Source organism: Geotrypetes seraphini, chromosome 6, assembly GCF_902459505.1.
Source record: "Geotrypetes seraphini chromosome 6, aGeoSer1.1, whole genome shotgun sequence".
Lineage (NCBI taxonomy): Eukaryota > Metazoa > Chordata > Amphibia > Gymnophiona > Dermophiidae > Geotrypetes > Geotrypetes seraphini.
The window spans coordinates 236,434,883-236,452,951 of record NC_047089.1 but is presented as its reverse complement, the minus strand read 5'-3'; the positions used below and the strand labels follow the sequence as shown (position 1 = coordinate 236,452,951).

At 43.8% G+C, this 18,069-nt stretch overlaps 1 long non-coding RNA gene across 3 annotated transcripts; it reads right to left on the bottom strand.

The window, feature by feature from the left end:
• Positions 1–659: 659 nt before the first annotated feature.
• On the bottom strand, positions 660–11,049 carry LOC117362399. 3 transcript variants are annotated; one of them, XR_004539876.1, is made up of 4 exons: positions 10,901–11,049; positions 10,270–10,381; positions 6,914–7,037; positions 660–719 (listed from the first exon to the last, which is right to left on the bottom strand). It is a non-coding gene; the product is annotated as an uncharacterized LOC117362399 (long non-coding RNA). The 3 variants fall into 3 exon arrangements; XR_004539878.1 differs by having other exon boundaries at positions 10,905–11,049; XR_004539877.1 differs by lacking the exon at positions 660–719 and adding an exon at positions 4,859–4,966.
• Positions 11,050–18,069: the final 7,020 nt, after the last annotated feature.

Here is an 18,069-nt window from a genome sequence, read left to right as displayed (position 1 = left end):
ATATTAAAAAAAAATAATAATAATTACTTCTGGTATAATGTCAACATTTTGCATGCTGTCAAAAATGAAATAATTTTAAAACACACTTTGCCAGTTAAAAGTTTCTGTTTAATCCATTTAAGAGATCAGCCAATAGAAGGCAACATACAGTATATATAGCTCTGCAATACTGTTTTTAACATTCCATCATGCTGTGTGCCACTTCACATGTTCTATAAACAAAGGAACATCTGTGATTTTCAAATACTGCTGTGTGACCTTAAGTAAGAATACCAACTCATTGCTGTTACATTACATTACATTACTGATTTCTATTCCGCCTCAACCTTGCAGTTCTGGGCGGATTACAAAAGAGACAACTGGACATTTCCAGGATAATTACAGAGAGAATTCTGGTCATTTCCAGGAGAAGTTACAAGAATAATGGAGCTGTATATTTCAAGAGCTACAAGATGCTGTACAAATAGGCAATAGTGCAGATCCAGTATATATACCGTTAGGGAAGCAGTTGACATGCTTGAGGCTAGAGAGAAGGGAACTGGTGAAGGGGGGAGGAGAGGGGAGTTGCGTTGAGGGGGGTCCGGTTGGGGTTAAGCCATCTGTATAATTTTTTGAATAGGTGGGTTTTGATTTCTTTGCGAAAATATTTGTAGTCGTTTGTTGTTATCAGCAGGTTGGAGATAGTGTGGTCCAGTTTCGCTGCATACGTCGTCAGCAGACTGTCAAATAAACAAGTTATTAGGTTTATATTTCTTGATACACTGCCATTACTGAAAACATATCAAAGCCAAGTTCAATCAATCTATCTTTGGTTACCACTATGTGCCTTTCTAAATGCTTTCTCATTTAAACCTTGCTTGTAAAACCTGGCTATTCTCAAAACTGTAACACTTCCCCCCTCTTAGGCCTCTCACCTTCCCCCTTTACACCTAACTCTTTAATCTCTCCACTCTAGTTCCTCTCTCATCTTTCTTCCTGTAAACCGTGCCGAGCTCCGCATTCGTGGAGATGGTGCGGTATATAAACCCAAGGTTTAGTTTAGTTTAGTGTTTGGTGGAATTTTTCTTTTAGATGGGACCTGCCGAAAAGGTGTATTTCTGCGGGCAGGTTTTACACCATGCTGGGAAAAGCAAGTGGTTACAAATGTAACATTGCGCCTTGTAGTTGTTGCGGCTGCTGTAGGGGTACCAAGCCGTCGCTGCAAAGAACTCTCACCAGGGGCCCGTACCATAGTTTTCCGCCGTTTCACATTGCTAGCACCGGACATGGTAAAATACTAGAAAAGCCACAGCAGCACAACCGCCACACCCGCACCACTCCGCCAGCCACAAGGCTCATCTTTTATTTCCTGCCTGCACTGCCACAGCACATAGCCGACCGGAAGTCTTCCCCGATGTCAGCACTGATGTCGGAGGGAGGGCTTAAGCAAAGCCCTTCCTACGACGTCAACGCTGACATCAGGGAAGACTTCTGGTCAGCTATGTGTGCTGGGACAGGGCAGGTAAGAAAAGAAGATGAGCCTCGCAGCTCGAGATGCAACAAACCCCGCAGGATCCCTGCGACCCTAGGGGCATCCCCGCGACCCTAGGGGGCGTCCCCACGGGATCCCCACGACCCTAGGGGGCGTCCCCACGGGATCCCCGCGACCCGAAGGGGGAACCCGTGGGATTCCCGTTGTCCCCGTTCCTGTGCAGTTCTCTAATTGATGTACTTATGTTTTTTGTGTATGCAAAACTTAGGAACCCTATGGTAATTGTGGCTCCCTGGGAGGGGTTGGTTGCTGTTCTTATAGTTATATGAGCTTGTTTGATGTTTGTCTTACTATATTATGCTGTGTCTGTTTATTCTGGAAATAAAAACATAAAAGATTCAACTCGAGCAGAACAGATAGGCTCCCTACAATTTGCTTGTAGAGAGTAAGACTGAGGAGGTAAAGCATGAAAACAAAAACAGTAGGCTCTCTACAACCCTCGCAGCTAATGAAGATTTAACCCGCTGGTCATGACTAGAGAATGACACGGTGACAAAATTCATCACCATTCCCGTCCCCGCGGGAAACCATCTTCATGTCATTCTTTAAGGAGAGAAGGAAGAATCAGAGTATGAATGGCCACAACCACTGACCCACAAGTTTTGCTTTGAAGAATGCTGGTGTAGAAGGACAGAGGATAAAATAGACACTTTTGTCACCGTGTCATTCTCTAGTCATGACTACCAGTCTTGTTGCACAAGAAATGGAGATTACTTGTGGACTTCTTGGACTACCTGAATGGACCCTGGAATCTTTTGTTTTCCTTTTGAAGTGGGCTTAACTTGTAAGGTATTTTGTACTATATTGATAATAATAATAATTTATTCTTGTATACCGCCAAAGCCATAATAGTTTGAGGCAGTTTACAATGAGAAGTACTAGACAATCGGTGAAAAAAATACAATACAAATCATCAGAAATACATACGAGATAAAAGGATAAAAAATTTAAACAATAAATCATTAGGTCACAATATGTTCAGAACTGCTCTTTACAAAGCTAGTTTGAGAGAGAAATAAGCCTGAAAACGCCTTACCATTGCCTGTGAAAGGGCAGGCAATGAAACACAGGCTGTTCATGACTTTTAATCTAAAAGTAAATCTAACAAAAACTAGAATAGTTCCGTTTTCAATAAAGGAAGCATTGAAATTGGAAACTTTTTTCTGGTTAAAAAGCAAGGTGTAAAACCTCAGGGTAGCAGATTTATTTAAAATACAGAATCTATTACATTTATTTTGTCCTGCTTTTTAATTTTAATGTTTCAAACGCCCTACAGATGTTATATGCCTGGGTGTCATCGGTTTTCACACTCACCAAACTCTGGAAGTGTTCACTGAAGAAGGTATGCCACTCTTCTGCCAGCAGGGGGCACACCTGTAGCAGCAGCTGCTTTCCTTCACCTGGCATGCCAAATTCTGCTTGCCATGAGTCAGGGTCAGCCCAATAAATTGTAGGTTCACTGACTTTTCCCCTAACATAGAAACATAGAAATAGACGGCAGATAAGGGCCCACGGCCCATCTAGTCTGCCCACCTTAATGTCCCTCCCCTACCTTTGCCCTGTGAATAGATCCCATGTGCCGATCCCATTTGGCCTTAAAATCAGGCACGCTGCTGGCCTCAATCACCTGTAGTGGAAGACTATTCCAGCGATCAACCACTCTTTCAGTGAAAAAGAATTTCCTGGTGTCACCTCGTAGTTTCCCGCCCCTGATTTTCAACGGATGCCCTCTTGTTGTCGTGGGACCCTTGAAAAAGAAGATATCTTCCTCCGCCTCGATGCGGCCCGTAAGATACTTGAACGTCTCGATCATGTCCCCCCTCTCTCTGCGCTCCTCGAGCGAGTATAGCTGTAATTTGTCAAGCCGTTTTTCGTATGGTAGATCCTTGAGTCCCGAGACCATCCGGGTGGCCATTCTTTGCACAGACTCCAGTCTCAGCACATCCTTGCGATAATGCGGCCTCCAGAATTGCACACAGTATTCCAGGTGGGGCCTCACCATGGATCTATACAATGGCATAATTACTTCCGCCTTACGACTGACGAAACCCCTTCGTATGCAGCCCATGATTTGTCTTGCCTTGGATGAAGCCTGCTCCACTTGATTAGCAGACTTCATGTCCTCACTGACGATTACCCCCAAGTCTCGTTCTGCTACCGTTTTTGCTAGGATCTCGCCATTAAGGGTATAAGACTTGTATGGATTCTGGCTGCCCAGGTGCATAACTTTGCATTTTTTGGCATTGAAGTTGAGTTGCCATGTCCTAGACCATCGCTCCAGTAGGAGTAGGTCGTGCATCATGTTGTCGGGCACTGAATCTTCGTCTGTTGTGCAGACCCTGAGCTTAGCATTGATGCTTTTCATAAATAATCTACATTTTATTTTCTTATTGAAATAAGAAAATACAGTATATGCATACTATTTTAACATGTTTATTGAAAGATATCATACACTTGATTCACACAAGGAGAAAAAGCCTGGTTCTTAACCAGGTTCAAATTCCACTGCTGCTCCTTGTGATCTTTTGCAATTCATCTAATACCCCATCGCCTCAAGTATAAGCTTAGGCTGGCTTTTTACAAAGTTGCGGTGGAGGTTGCTACTACAGGCCGGCAAGGTAAATGTTCAAACCCTCACAAAATTTCTGAGTGTCGGAGCATTTACCTCATGGCTCACAATAGAAGCTTCTTCCACGGCTTTGTATAGGGTTACCAGATTTTCCAGAATGAAAATTTGGACCCCTGGCCACGCCCCAGCTGCCTTCTGCCCGGCCCCACCCCATTCCACCCCCGGCCCGGCCCCTCAACCGGTTCACTTGTCGAAAGCGCATCTGCGCATGCGCTGGTGTGACACAATGACATCACACGCACGTACGTGACATCACCGTGTTGCATCTGCGCAGGCACAGGCGTCGGACAAAGTGCCGGATTTTGAAAAGCTGGCCAGACCCCCAGACATGTCCTCGAAAAGGAGGATATGTTTGGGGAAATCCGGACATCTGGTAACCCCCTAGCTTTGTAAAAGGAGTTCTTACCTAGTAAAGCAGGGGTGCCCAAAAGGTCGATCGCGATCGACCCGTTGATCACAAAGGCAGCATGAGTCGATCACGGAGCCCATCCAGGGCTCCATGATAGACTCGTCTAGCCTTTGTGTTCTCTCTGTTCCCCGACGCTACAACAGGCCAGCAGCGACTACAGAAGCGCTGGACAAGCCAGCCTCACCCCTCCCCCCTGACGTCAATTCTGACATCAGAGAGGAAGTTCCAGTCCAGCCAATCGCTACCTGGCTGGTCCAGAACTTCCTCTCTGATGTCAGATTTGACATCGAGGGGGAAGGCTGCTGGCTTGTTGCGGCATCGGGAAACAGGGAGAACTCGGCGGCATCAGCGGCGGTGGTTTGGGGGCCTGTTTCCAGATGATAGCCCCGGTGGTGGCCTGGGGAGAAATAAAGGGGAGACATAAAACAGGGAGACAGAAAGACAGGAAGGCAAAACAGGGAGACAGAAAGAAAGAAAGGGGGGCATGGAGACAGAAAGAATGAAAGGGGAGGGGGCAGGGAGAGAGGAAGGAAAAGGGGAGGGAATGGAGGGTGGCAGGGGGCAGACAGGGCGAGAAAGTTGGACTCATGGAAGGACAGAGATGTTGGTTGGGGAATGGAGTGAGGTCTGGAGGAGACGAAGCATGCAGGAGGCAGAAAGGAGGGAAGAAATATTGCATGCACAGTCAGAAGAAGAAAGGGCAACCAGAGACTCATGAAATCACCATACAAGAAAGTTAGGAAAAATGATTTTATTTTAAATTTAGTGATCAAAATGTGTCCATTTTGAGAATTTATATCTGCTGTCCATATTTTGCACTATGGCCCCCTTTTACTAAACCGCAGTAGCGGATTTTAGCGCAGGGAGCCTATGAGTGTCGAGAGCAGCGCGGGACATTCAGCGCAGCTCCCTGCGCTAAAAACTGATATCGCGGTTTAGTAAATAGGGAGGGGGGTATATTTGTCTATTTTTGTATAGTTGTTACTGAGGTGACATTGCATAAAGTCATCTGCCTTGACCTCTTTGAAAAAAACCTCCAAATATAAATGATAATTAAAATTTTCTCTGTGTACAGTGTGCTTTATGTTTTTTAAAATTTTATTGTTGGTAGGTAGATCATTTTGACTTGGTCATTTTAAAAGTAGCTCGCAAGCCAAAAAAGTGTGGGCACCCCTGTAGTAAAAAGGCTTGCCAAACTGTTGGTTATGACCTGCCCCAGTACTTAAGCACCTCACGGAGTCAAAAGTTCACTGCAGCTATGCCCATGGGATTTCAGTGTGAAAAAGTTTGGTAAGCACCTATACCTAGGGCAGACATGGGCAACTCTGGTCCTCAAGGGCTTGGATCCAATTGGGTTTTCAGGATTTCCCCAATGAATATGCATAGAAAGCAGTGCATGCAAATAGATCTCATGCATATTCACTGGGGTCCTGAAAACCCAATTGGATTCCGGCCCTCGAGGATTGGAGTTGCCCATGTCTGGCCTAGGGTTACCGTATGGCTTCATAAAAGGGAGGATGGACTGAGACATCCGGGTTTTACTTCCACTGAAAGCAATGGAAGTAAAACCCCACTCTCTCAATCCATCTTCCTTTTTCTGGAGCCATATGGTAACCCTACCTATACCGAGTGTACCAGAACATAATTCACTTTGAGATATTGGCTCGGGGTTTTTTTTTTCTTCTTTGTCATGGAGAATTTATTCCAAAACAAACCTTGTGCAATCATAAAGGTATGTTTTGCTTTTAGTGTTGTGTAACATAATTTGTCCAAGATATACATGTGTGCATGTTTAAAAAAAAGTGCTGTTTAAAATTATTATGCAAGAGTTGCAAAAAAGAAAGCAAATGTGATGTCACAGAAAAAAAAATAGCTCACAATGGATCTCAATATTATTGGCAAACATAAGATTCTAATGCAGGGGTAGGGAACTCCGGTCCTCGAGAGCCGTATTCCAGTCGGGTTTTCAGGATTTCCCCAATAAAGATGCATTGAAAGCAGTGCATGCAAATAGATCTCATGCATATTCATTGGGGAAATCCTGAAAACCCGACTGGAGTACGGCTCTCGAGGACTGGAGTGCCCTACCCCTGTTCTAATGTGTCATAATGGGGAGGGAGAACAAAGGAGAAGCTGCAACTGTGCAAATATAATATAATGAATCGAAATAAATCAAGGCTACAGCTGCCATCTTGAATCCAGCCAAAAAAAGGACATGCTATAATATTAATGTGCCACACATCTTCCTGCTGCCCCTTCATCCTGTTGACCCATTCTAGAGCCAGATATTTGGTAATATTTTGACAGATGCACATCCTGTTTTGCAATTCTATACTGTACTTACCACACCAGAGAGAGCAATCCCTATAATTGAGAAATAAGGATTTCAAATTCTGGTCAGCTTCTATCCCAGGATGGGGTGGGTCACTGTCGCTGCGTTGTTGCTTTGAAGAACTTTACCACCTCTTCTGTAAGATCAAACTTGTCATGTCTTTTTTCCTCATCACATTACAAATATAAATTCACTTTTAAAGGAAAGGAATGGAGCTGATTGTTTTTTTATAACTGCAATCGTATCACTTAGAACAGGGCTGCCCAAGTCCGGTCCTCGAGATCTACCGGCAGGCCAGGTTTTCAGGATCTCCACAATGAATATGCATGAGAGAGATTTGCATACCAAGAAGGCAGTGCAGGCCAATCTCTCTCATGCATATTCATTGTGGATATCCTGAAAACCTGGCCTGCCAGTAGATCTCGAGGACCGACTCGGGCAGCCCTGACTTAGAATAATAAAATGTTTTACAGCAATGATTGCCATACTTGACCTGGGGGGGACCCCCCCCAGCCAGTCAGGATTTCAGGATATCCACAATTAATATTCATGATGTAATCCTGGTCTCACTCTCATAATCTCAGGGCACCAGCTAGCTCTTTGGGTCAGGCACCTGTGACCAGGGCATACAAAAAAAAATAAAAGTCAATCCATTTCTGAGCTGGGCATAGGCCAGTGCCAGATTTTTACTCCACTAGGCCAAAAGATTATTTTCCCCAGGGCTTAATCACCTCAACAGTCCTTCCTGCCTTCAGCCGCACTTGTTTGCAGGGATGTGGGCAGCGGCTCTTGTACAATGTACATGGCTGACCCAGAAGCCTTCCCTCCAATGTCAGAGTTTATGTCAGAGGGAAGGCTTGCAGGTCAGCCACGTGCAGCATGTAAGAGCTGCTGCCTGCATCCCTCCATACAAATGTGGCTGACGGCAGGAAGGAGAAGCCCAGCTGGACGGCCTTGAAGGGAGCGAAAGCAGGCCCTGGAGCGAGCAAGTAAGGGAGAGAGGGGATCTCAACATGGGACAAAGGGAGAATGGAGGGGGGAAGGAGTGTGTTTGGATATGGGAGGGGCACAAATTTGGGACAAAGGCTGGAAGGTAGGGAGGAGGGCACGAACTCAGAATTCACAAGGGAGGAAGGGAACACTAACTTGGGACATAGGAGGGAGGGAATAGAAAGGGAGAATTGTTGGGCATGGGTATGTGAGTGACAGGGAAAGAGATGGTGCACAAGGGACAAGGAAGAAAGATGAAAATTGGGCAGAGAGAGAGAGAGAGAGAGAGAGGATTGAGATAGAGATGCATGGGGAAGAGAAGGATGAAAGGGTGACATGTTGGATATGGTGGTGGAGAGGGACCAGAGGGACAGATTAAAGGGGGTGGTATGGTGCTAGAGAGGGGTGATAGAAGGAGAAACGGTGAGCATGGGGATGGTGAAAAATGCTGCACATGATCCGGGGGATGAGAAAGGGAGAAATGTTGGATGTGGCAGTAGAGAGAGTGGGAGAGATGCACCCCAGATCTCTCTCTTTCCCCATTCCCTTTTCAGCCAGGGAGGGAATGAGAGGACAGTGAGAGAGAGGGAGACATGCTGCCAATGGGAGTGGAGGAGAGAGGAAGAAAAGTTGGACTCATGGATGGACAGAGAGAGAGAGAGAGATGTTGTTTGGTGAAGGAAATGAGGTCCAGAGGAGAAGAAGCGTTTAGAAGGCAGGAAGAAAAAAATATTGCATTCACAGTCAGAAGGAAGTGCAACCAGAGACTAATGAAATCACCAGACAACAAAGGTAGGAAAATGATTTTATTTTCAATTTAGTGATCAAAATGTGTCAGTTTTGAGAATTTATATCTGCTGTCTATATTTGTCTGTTTTTCTATAGTTGTTACTGAGGTGACATTGCATATTTTAAAGTTATCTGCCTTAACCTCTTTGAAAAAAAACCCCAAATATAAATAATTAACATTTTCTCTACATATGTGTTTTTTAATTTTGTGATTACCATTATGTATTGTTAATAAGATTATATTGTGTGTATCTGAAAAATGAATGGAAGAAATTGTTTTTAAGGGAGTGGGGTCATGGGCAGGGCTTGGGCTGGTTTTGGGCGAGAGTACTCAGTTGATATTTGTTAAGACTTAGGGGATTGCCTTGAAGAAGTTGAGAGACTGCTCTTTTTTTTTTTTTTTTAATTCTTTATTCATTTTGAAAACTTACAGCAAGCGTACAGGAATATATCATTAGTAACAACAATAACACTTGTAATTCTCATATAATTCTAAAAACATAAAAATTATATCCCGTCCCACCCACCTTCTTTCAAATATTATAATCAATTATATCATAAATATAATATAAACATATAATTTAGTGAAATTTCCAGAAAAACTCCCCCCACCCCCCTATGTGTACATATATCCATCCAAGGAAAATGATGTTTACTCATTACAATATCGTTCCAATGGCCCCCAGATCTTTATAAAATTATTATAGTTCCCTTTCTGTATTGCAATTGCTCTTTCCATCTTAAAAATATGGCATACCGAGTTCCACCAAAATGTATAATTAAGATTAGGGGAGGGGAGGGAGAGACTCTGCTCTATATCTATGGGCCATCTGTTTTTTTAACCATCCTTCTAATCATTTACAGCTGAGATGGGCAAACTATGTCCTGCAAGCCACTTCCAGTCCCTGTGAACTTTTCATCTAGCCAACAGGATGGGAGCACTAGGTGAGGGCACCAAAGGAACAGAAACAGGCCCACTGGCTCCCATGATTCAGACGTTCAAATACTTGAAGGGTATTAACGTAGAACAAAATCTTTTCCAGAGAAAGGAAAATGGTAAAACCAGAGGACATAATTTGAGGTTGAGGGGTGGTAGATTCAGGGGCAATGTTAGGAAATTCTACTTTACGGAGAGGGGAGAGGGTAGAGGATGCCTGGAATGCGCTCCCGAGAGAGGTGGTGGAGAGTAAAACTGTGACTGAGTTCAAAGAAGCGTGGGATGAACACAGAAGATTTAGAATCAGAAAATAATATTAAATATTGAACTAGGCCAGTTACTGGGCAGACTTGCACGGTCTGTGTCTGTGTATGGCCGTTTGGTGGAGGATGGGCAGGGGAGGGCTTCAATGGCTGGGAGGGTGTAGATGGGCTGGAGTAAGTCTTAACAGAGATTTCGGCAGTTGGAACCCAAGCACAGTACCAGGTAAAACTTTGGATTCTTGCCCAGAAATAGCTAAGAAGAAAAAATAAAAATAAAAAAAATTAAATTGAATCAGGTTGGGCAGACTGGATGGACCATTTCGGGTCTTTATCTGCCGTCATCTACTATGTTACTATGTTACTGGCATTCCAAAGGTGATAAGGCCTACCTTTACTTATGTGACCATCAGTGAAAGTTCACTGCCGACTTACAGTGCATACAGGTTTCCATACTTCCAAAATCCTCCCTTTTGGTAATTTATGGGTAATACATTTTTATATCTGTGAATAAAAAACGATGTTACTCTCGTTGTTTGTACAACATATCATGATTTTAAATCTTTGTTCAAGTGAATTCTTTGGTGAGAGATTCTTCAAATAAGTTTAGCTGAAATGGATGGACCCAAACTACGGACACATAGAAGCAGAATAAAAACGGCTTTAAAAGAAGCTGTTCATAGTAGAATTTCAGCTTACATAGCCTGCTACTGAGGCCTGCTCTTTTTCTTGCGTTCCACAGACTGAAATAGGGAACACAGGTTTTCTCCCTCTGAAGACCTCAGCGCATGTATTTTATATGGGTAAATATTAACTCGTTTCTTGTTTGCAATTAATGATAATTATCTTTGTTTACCCGGCACATCACGTATCCCCCTTCTTAGCAAACAGTCTAAACTCTGGACTTACTATCCTGAATGAGAGAACTGCACTCCCACAAACACAGATAATTTTTGCCCCATTTAAAAAAAAAAATGTAATATACACTTTCACACTTAGGGAACTTGGACTTAAGCCACTTACCTACATTTATCTTTTTTTTTATTTTTATCAGCATATCACTTTCTGGAATGGATCACCGACGGAACTGAAAATCTGCATTCATCAGTAGTCTCTAGCCAAAAAAGCCAACAAACGAAAGACATCAGTCCCACGTAAAGCAGGGTCATACTTGTATGTCGTTCTAAATTTGTCACAGTCAAAACACGCATTTATCTGTTTCTTCAGCTGTCCGAGGGTCAGATGCATCCTACCCCTGGACAGCTGAAAGAGATAAATCAAGCAATATAAAAAAAGCAGTAGAAATTAAATATAATTAGGACATACGCAGAGCAGTGTAGGTGGGAGGGAAGAAACAGAGAAAGGCCTTGAGTGTTTGATAGGTCAAATGAAACTTTAGGGTTTAGAAGAGAAAATACTAGCCAGGCTTCCAAGATGAGTTGGGTAACCTGTGTGGAGAGGCCATAGTTGGATTTTTGTATTTATTAATCTTATTTATTGTATCACTTGCCCTTATGATGGATGAGATAAAGCAGAGTTGCATACAAACCAACATCAATATAAAACATTGGTTTTGATGGGCTGGAGTGAGCTTTGATGGAGACTCTGGTAGATGGAGCCTAAGCACCCTACTGGGCAGGGCTCTGGGTTTCTGGCCCAGAAATATCTAAGAAAAAGGACCATTTAAAATTGTTTTATATAATATGGTGCTATTGCCCCAGTGGCTATACATATTTCAAATGCTCCCTCTTTTACTGTCCTCTAAACATGAGAAGGAGGTGGGGAGATACTTAACTTCTTATTTGTGGAATGGCAAAAAGGCTAGGATTTCACTGTCCATTTTGATGCTTCCTAGGGTCCAGGGGGGACTGGGCCTTCATAGCTTAAGACTGTTCTCTTGGGCGTGCCAAATGAGACACCTGAGTGATTGGTTCCGGGGGACTAGCCACTTTTCGGCTACTCCTTCGGAACTAGTCCTTTGTTCCCCGTACCACTTTAGTTATTTGTTGCACACATTACATCTCCCTGGGAGACCTCCACCAGTTGGAAAATTTCTTTTTCGACCGTTACTCCAAGTGTGGAGACGTTTATGTAAAATGCTAAAGATCAACCCAACAGCTACAGCTTACCTGCCTTTCCTGGACAATAAAGACTTTCCACCTGGGACTTCCAAATTTCCGGTATCGGTGTGGAGAACGTCCAATCTGCAATATATTTCTCAGGTGGTAACAGCACAGGGCACGGTTCCACCATTCACGGTGATGCAGACTGAATATCATTGGACACCTCGGGACTGGTTGGCGTATGTCCAGATGACATCTTATATTCGCTCTCTCCCATCAGCAGGGCTCACAAACCACAGTCAGGAGCTGATTTCGGAAGCGTTATGTTTAACGGCACAGACCCAAATTCCATTGAAATTTCATCTACGCTATCTGCGTGAAAGTTTGGGGTCCATTTCTTATGATGTATACGCGGCCCGCTGGTCAGGGGATTTGTCGTGTGAGGTGACCGGCCAACACATTCAACAGGGTCTTAAATCCATTCAAACTATTACCTCTCAAGTGACCCTCGTTGAATTGAACTATAAATTCTACTTACGACTATACAGATCACCAACCTATCTGTATCGTGCAAAACTTAGTACAACAGATGCTTGCATTAAGTGTGCCCAACCAAGAGCAACATTGGGTCACCAGTTTTGGACATGCCCATTGGTACAGGGCTTTTGGATACAACTGCAGCTGCATATTGCTTCAATGTGGCAACAAGGATATGTTAATCGTCCGGAACTGTTGTTTACGATGGAATCACTCCCCCGGGGGCCCCCGAAGGGCTTTCGAGGCTTTTTGGCCTGGACCTTCCTTATGGGAAAGAAAACAATACTACATAATTGGATTACATCAGACCCACCAACGTTGTCATTCTGGAGAATTCTGATGCTTCGACAAGCATCGATGGAGCGTATGTCTTTAACTTCCTTGGACTCTCCCAGAGGCCAAGTATTTTGTTCTGTTTGGGAACCCTTTTGGTTAACGTTGACTCATAGAGCCCGTAGTAACCTATTGAACCCGTAATAGACTGACTGCTGGAGGATACTTGTTGTTGTAGAGGGAAGTTGGGGAGGTGGGGTGTTGGGGAGAGGGAGGGGGAGGGAGGGGGGCTGATAATGGTTTGACTTGTGTATTTCTGCTGTTATTGTAAAATCAATAAACATATTTAAACATAAACTAAATAATTAATTTATGGAGTATGTATGGTTGGGCAGACTGGATGGACCACTCGGTCTTTATCTGCCGTCATTTGCTATGTTACTATGTTATTAGTACAATAAAAGAAAATTAAAACACCTCAAACCAACAAAATTGTCAAACTATTAGTATTTAATATTATACAAACATAAAACAGAATAAAAAATTCTGCAGCAAATCATAATTAATAATTAAGACCTAAGACATTAACCTGGAAAGTTTGCTGGAAGAACCATATCTTTGTTACAGGACCATAAGAACATAAGAAAAGCTTATACAGTACTGGGTCAGACCAGTGGTCCATCTAGCCCAGTATCCTGTTCCACATTGGCCAAACCAGGTCACAAGTACTTGGCAGAAACCCACACAGTAGCAGCATTCCATTCTGGCAAGTCCCTTCCGGATTCAGTACACGAGGTGTCCAATCCATAGCCGCGATCCAGTGTTTGCCGAAATCCAACACTTTTCTCACCATGTGCTCCTACTACTACTGAGGGAAGAGACAGAGCCACCTACAGTTTCAATTTCTGAAAGCAATCCATGCGGAAGTTTTTCTGATCTGCTCTGCTTCTTTTTTGCGATTTCAAGTCCATTTTTGGTGGCTTAGGTGCCCAGTGACCCCATGCAGTGGTCTTTTGCCAGAGGAGAGGAAGCAGTTCTGCGGAGCTGGACTGGTGTTTCACAGAAATCCTTTGGAGGACCTGTGGAGCCAGCCTACCATGTGCCACCCTGTTTGGGCTTGGGGGTCAGTCCCTCTGGGAGCTATTTTGCCTCTGTCAGAGGTTTAAGCGCAGGCTGTGTGCATCCTGAGTATCAGCCCTTGGGGTATCAGGGCGCAGGCTGCGTTTCCCACCCCCAGTCGTGTGAAGAGGATAGGGGCCCGTCCGACTGGCAGTCCAAAGATCTTGAAGTTTGGTCTCTTTGGAGCTTTTTTGAGGCAGAAAATCCCTTTCCTCCATTCAGCTGCAGTGAAAAGAGCTATCAAGCAAGGCACTTCAGTGACTGTGAGTACACCTCCACTGTTTCCTATGGGAGGCCTTTAATTTTGATTTAAATCGTATTAAGGATGATTCTTCTCTTAGATACAGAGGTACAGCATTCCATAATGAAGGTGTTGTTACTGAGAATATAGACGTGCGCATTATATTGATATGATTTATGGATGGAACATATAAGAGATGTTGTGAAGCTGATCTTAATGATCTTGAAGGAGTACAGTATCCCCTTCGAATACGTGGTTTCAGTACCCACAGATTCGGTTGTTTACAATTTTTTTTGTAAGAAACACTGCATCCCGGACCTTCCCAAACCTTACCTGGTGGTCTAGTGGTGAAGCAAGGCAGAATCGATTATCCTACGCTCCTGCCCCATGCAGAGCCGTTATCAAGATGGCTGGAGCGTAGGACGATCGATCCTGCCACGCAACACCACAAGACCACCAGGTCAGGGCTGGGGAAGGTCCGGGATGCAGGAGTGAGGCGGGGGTAGGTCAGAGCCGGCCCTGAAAGTTATCAACAATATTTCAATATTCGTGGGCCAGCTCTGCCCCTAACCCCCGTGAATATTGAGGGTCTGCTGTACAGTGCTCCCCTGAGATTTGCGGGGGTTCAGTTCCAGGAACCCCCGCAAATCTCGAAAAACCGCGAATACGGTTTTTCATGGGGGAGCCTGAAGAGGGCAGCGGGAGAGAGCAGCCGGAATGCTGCGAGTGCAGGAAATCATTCGCGGTACGCTCCGACCGCCTCTTCCTGCATGAAGTCGGGCCTTATCCAATCAGGAGCTGCGTGTCATAGGCCCGACTTAGTGCAGGAGGAGGCGAACGGAGCATACCGCAAGTGATTTCCTGCACTTGCGGTGCTCCGGCTGCTCTCTCCTGCCTCTCCCACTGCCCTCTCCTTGTCGGCAGTTCGCGGTCGGAAAATACCGTGAATGACCAGGACCGCGAACCGCCGACCGCGAACAACCGGGGGAACATTGTATATGGAATGAGATGTTTGCTTATAAATTCTGGAAAGATGGAAACGAGCGTTTTGTAGGTGGGTGCTTGTTGCACATGGCAGGTTACTTCTACATTGTTCATGAATGTTCTCTGTGTTGCTCGTTGGCTGTTTATTAATTATGCCTTGCAGAGCAGAACAGAACAGACTTTACTTATTTTTCTGGGGAGATTTCCCCATGCCTTCTCCTTTTGTTGCTGCCTTGTTCCAGTGTGGTTATTTATTTATATTTTCAAATCAAAGAATAAAATACTTTGACAAAGGAAATAAATTTAGTAAATTAAGAAACACCAAGTTCAAAAGAAAAAAAGATGAGAAGGGGAGAAACTATCCCATTCTCAACTACTTGTACCATGAACACAGTCCACATTCTGAGAGAAAAACCAAACTCAGTCAAGGGAAGTTGAATTAACAATTACTGAGTAGGGAAATACAGAGATCTTTGGATTAATTAATTAGCCTGATTAGCGGGTGTCATGGGTGGTTCTGGAGTTCTTATGGCTGCCTTACCTTCCAAAAAATATTGCAATTGATCCGGTTCCTAAAAGATATACCTATTTGCATGATAAGTAATGCAACATTTCCAAGGAAAACGAAGTTGGAAGGTAGCTCCCAAATTTAAAACTGACTGGCGATAAAGTCAGAAATTTCTTCCGCCTTGACTGCGTCCACTTTGAAACATCAGGAAAAATGGCAATCTTGTGACCCTAAAATTCGACATTCTCAGTCCTATAGAAAAGACAAAGAACCGCTTCCTTATCTTGCAGGAAAACAAAAGTCACTAGCAAAGTAGCTCTTGAGGAAATTTCAATTTGTGAAGATTCTAACATTGTGGTAAGGTCCAAATCTTCAGGATGTGGGCCTAGTTTATATTTTTCTTCTTTTAATGAATTCAGGTAATATAATTTCAGTAATGGAGGCAAGTTGGACTCAGAATACCTTAAAACCGATGTCAAAAAAGACTGAAAAAGTTCCTTAGGAGATTGCATTCTGGAAACTGGAAAGTTAAGCAATCTTAAGTTCAAATTTCTATTTGCATGCTCCAGGTTTTCAATTTTCCAAATCAATAAAATTTTATCTTTTAATTGAGAATTAGAAGAAACTTTTAAATCTGAGACCAACCTCTCAACTTTATCCAATCTAGTAGACTGGTGTTGAATTTTTTCTTCACAATCTTTGAGCTGAACAGTTGTATTTTGAGTTGTAGTAATAAAGTGGGTGCATTCCTGATGAAGGCTTTCCATAGCCCCCCCTAACGCATCCATGTCCACAACCACTGCTTTTGACAAGGGTCTCAAAGGGAGAACTGGAGGATTCACAGATGTTGCTCCAAGGGTGACGGTACTCCGTTTTCCCTACTTGTCTTTCCCTTCCTCCTGCCGCTTGAGAACCAGCCGGCAACGTTTGAATTACCTCCGGGGTCAGGGGTGAAATCGGCAGTTCCTTCGGAGATACATACTCCAGTGCTTCCTGTTGAACCGCTGAGAGCCCCATCATCGTTCCGGGTTGAGGAGGATCAACAGGCCCAATCAGGCTCAGCGAAAGATCGCTGTCCAAATCCGAGGTCAGCCCCCCCTTGGACTGCGGATCCGCCCGCTCCCAAAGGAACAGCAAAGCTGATAATTGCTGTCTGCCGCAATGTCATCGAGGCAGGAAGATCACTCCTCTGTCTTCCCCTGCGTTTGGGCATTTTCCAACCAAAAATCCAATTTTGACAGCAGGTATATAAAGCATTAAATTGAGGAATAACGCTGGTAATGCAGGTGCCTCTTACAGCGCGTACTGCTCTGTCGCCATCTTGGTTTTTTGCTACCAGTTGCTTGGCTTTTTGACAAAACTGTAGGTGGCTCAGTCTCTCTCTCAATAGTGTGAGGAGAACATGGTGAGAAAAGTTGGGAGGGGGTTTGTCTGTGCACATCCTTGGCAATAAATTACCCAAAAGATGCAAGCAAAGTAATTGGGTGGAAACAGTCTATTTATAAGACTAGGCAATGTTTCAACTTTTAGGAACTATGAGGCATCCCTTCATTGGCCAGTCAACTCAGTAATCAACCCCTCCCCTCTTTTACAAAGGCACGGTAACAGCTGCTGCGCAGCAAACTCTCCATCGCCCATCGAATCCCTATGGGCATTGGAGCGATTACAGCAGCCTGCCGCAATAATCACCTTTGTAAAAGGGGGCCCTGGATTGGTAGCATGGAATGTTGCTACTCTTTGGGATTCTAGAATCTTCTTATTCTCTGAGATTCCAGAATCATGCTATTTTTTGAGATTCTGAATGGAATGTTGCTACTCCTTGGGTTTTGGCCAGGTAATAGGGACCGGGATTGGCCACCGTGAGAATGGGTTACTGGGCTTGATGGACCATTGAGCTGACCCAGGCTATTATTATGTTCTTAAGTTAGTTATTCTGTAGGAAATAATTCTGTATACAGATTAGTTGACAGCAAAGTTATGAAATGCATCCCCTCTTGGTACAATCTCAGAAACTTGTGGAATTTGAGGAGTATTGATGAATGACCCTTCGTAAAAGCCCTGCTGAGAAAGACATATTCCAGAGAAATATTTTCCACTATTTTCACTTCCACCACATCCCACCAACTACTTAGACAGACCTTATCTTTCTGCACTAAGCTAATTCACACAGGATGAGCTTAACTTTCTGCAGAATGGTTGCTAGAACTTCTTAACACAAATGAAGCCCTGATGTTTTTTTACCACCACTGTGCATAGAAAAATCATTGTTAATTAACAGGACTATTTTTTCATGCAGGATTAGTTAATTCTCCTATTTGTATCAAATGTGAGAAAGATTCTAATACTTTATCTCATGCGTTTTGGAAATGTTATCTGGTTAAATCTTTCTGGTCTGCCATCCTATTATTTTTAGGGTCACTATGGAATTGTCAATTGGTTGAATCTCCAAAAAGGGTATTATTCGGTA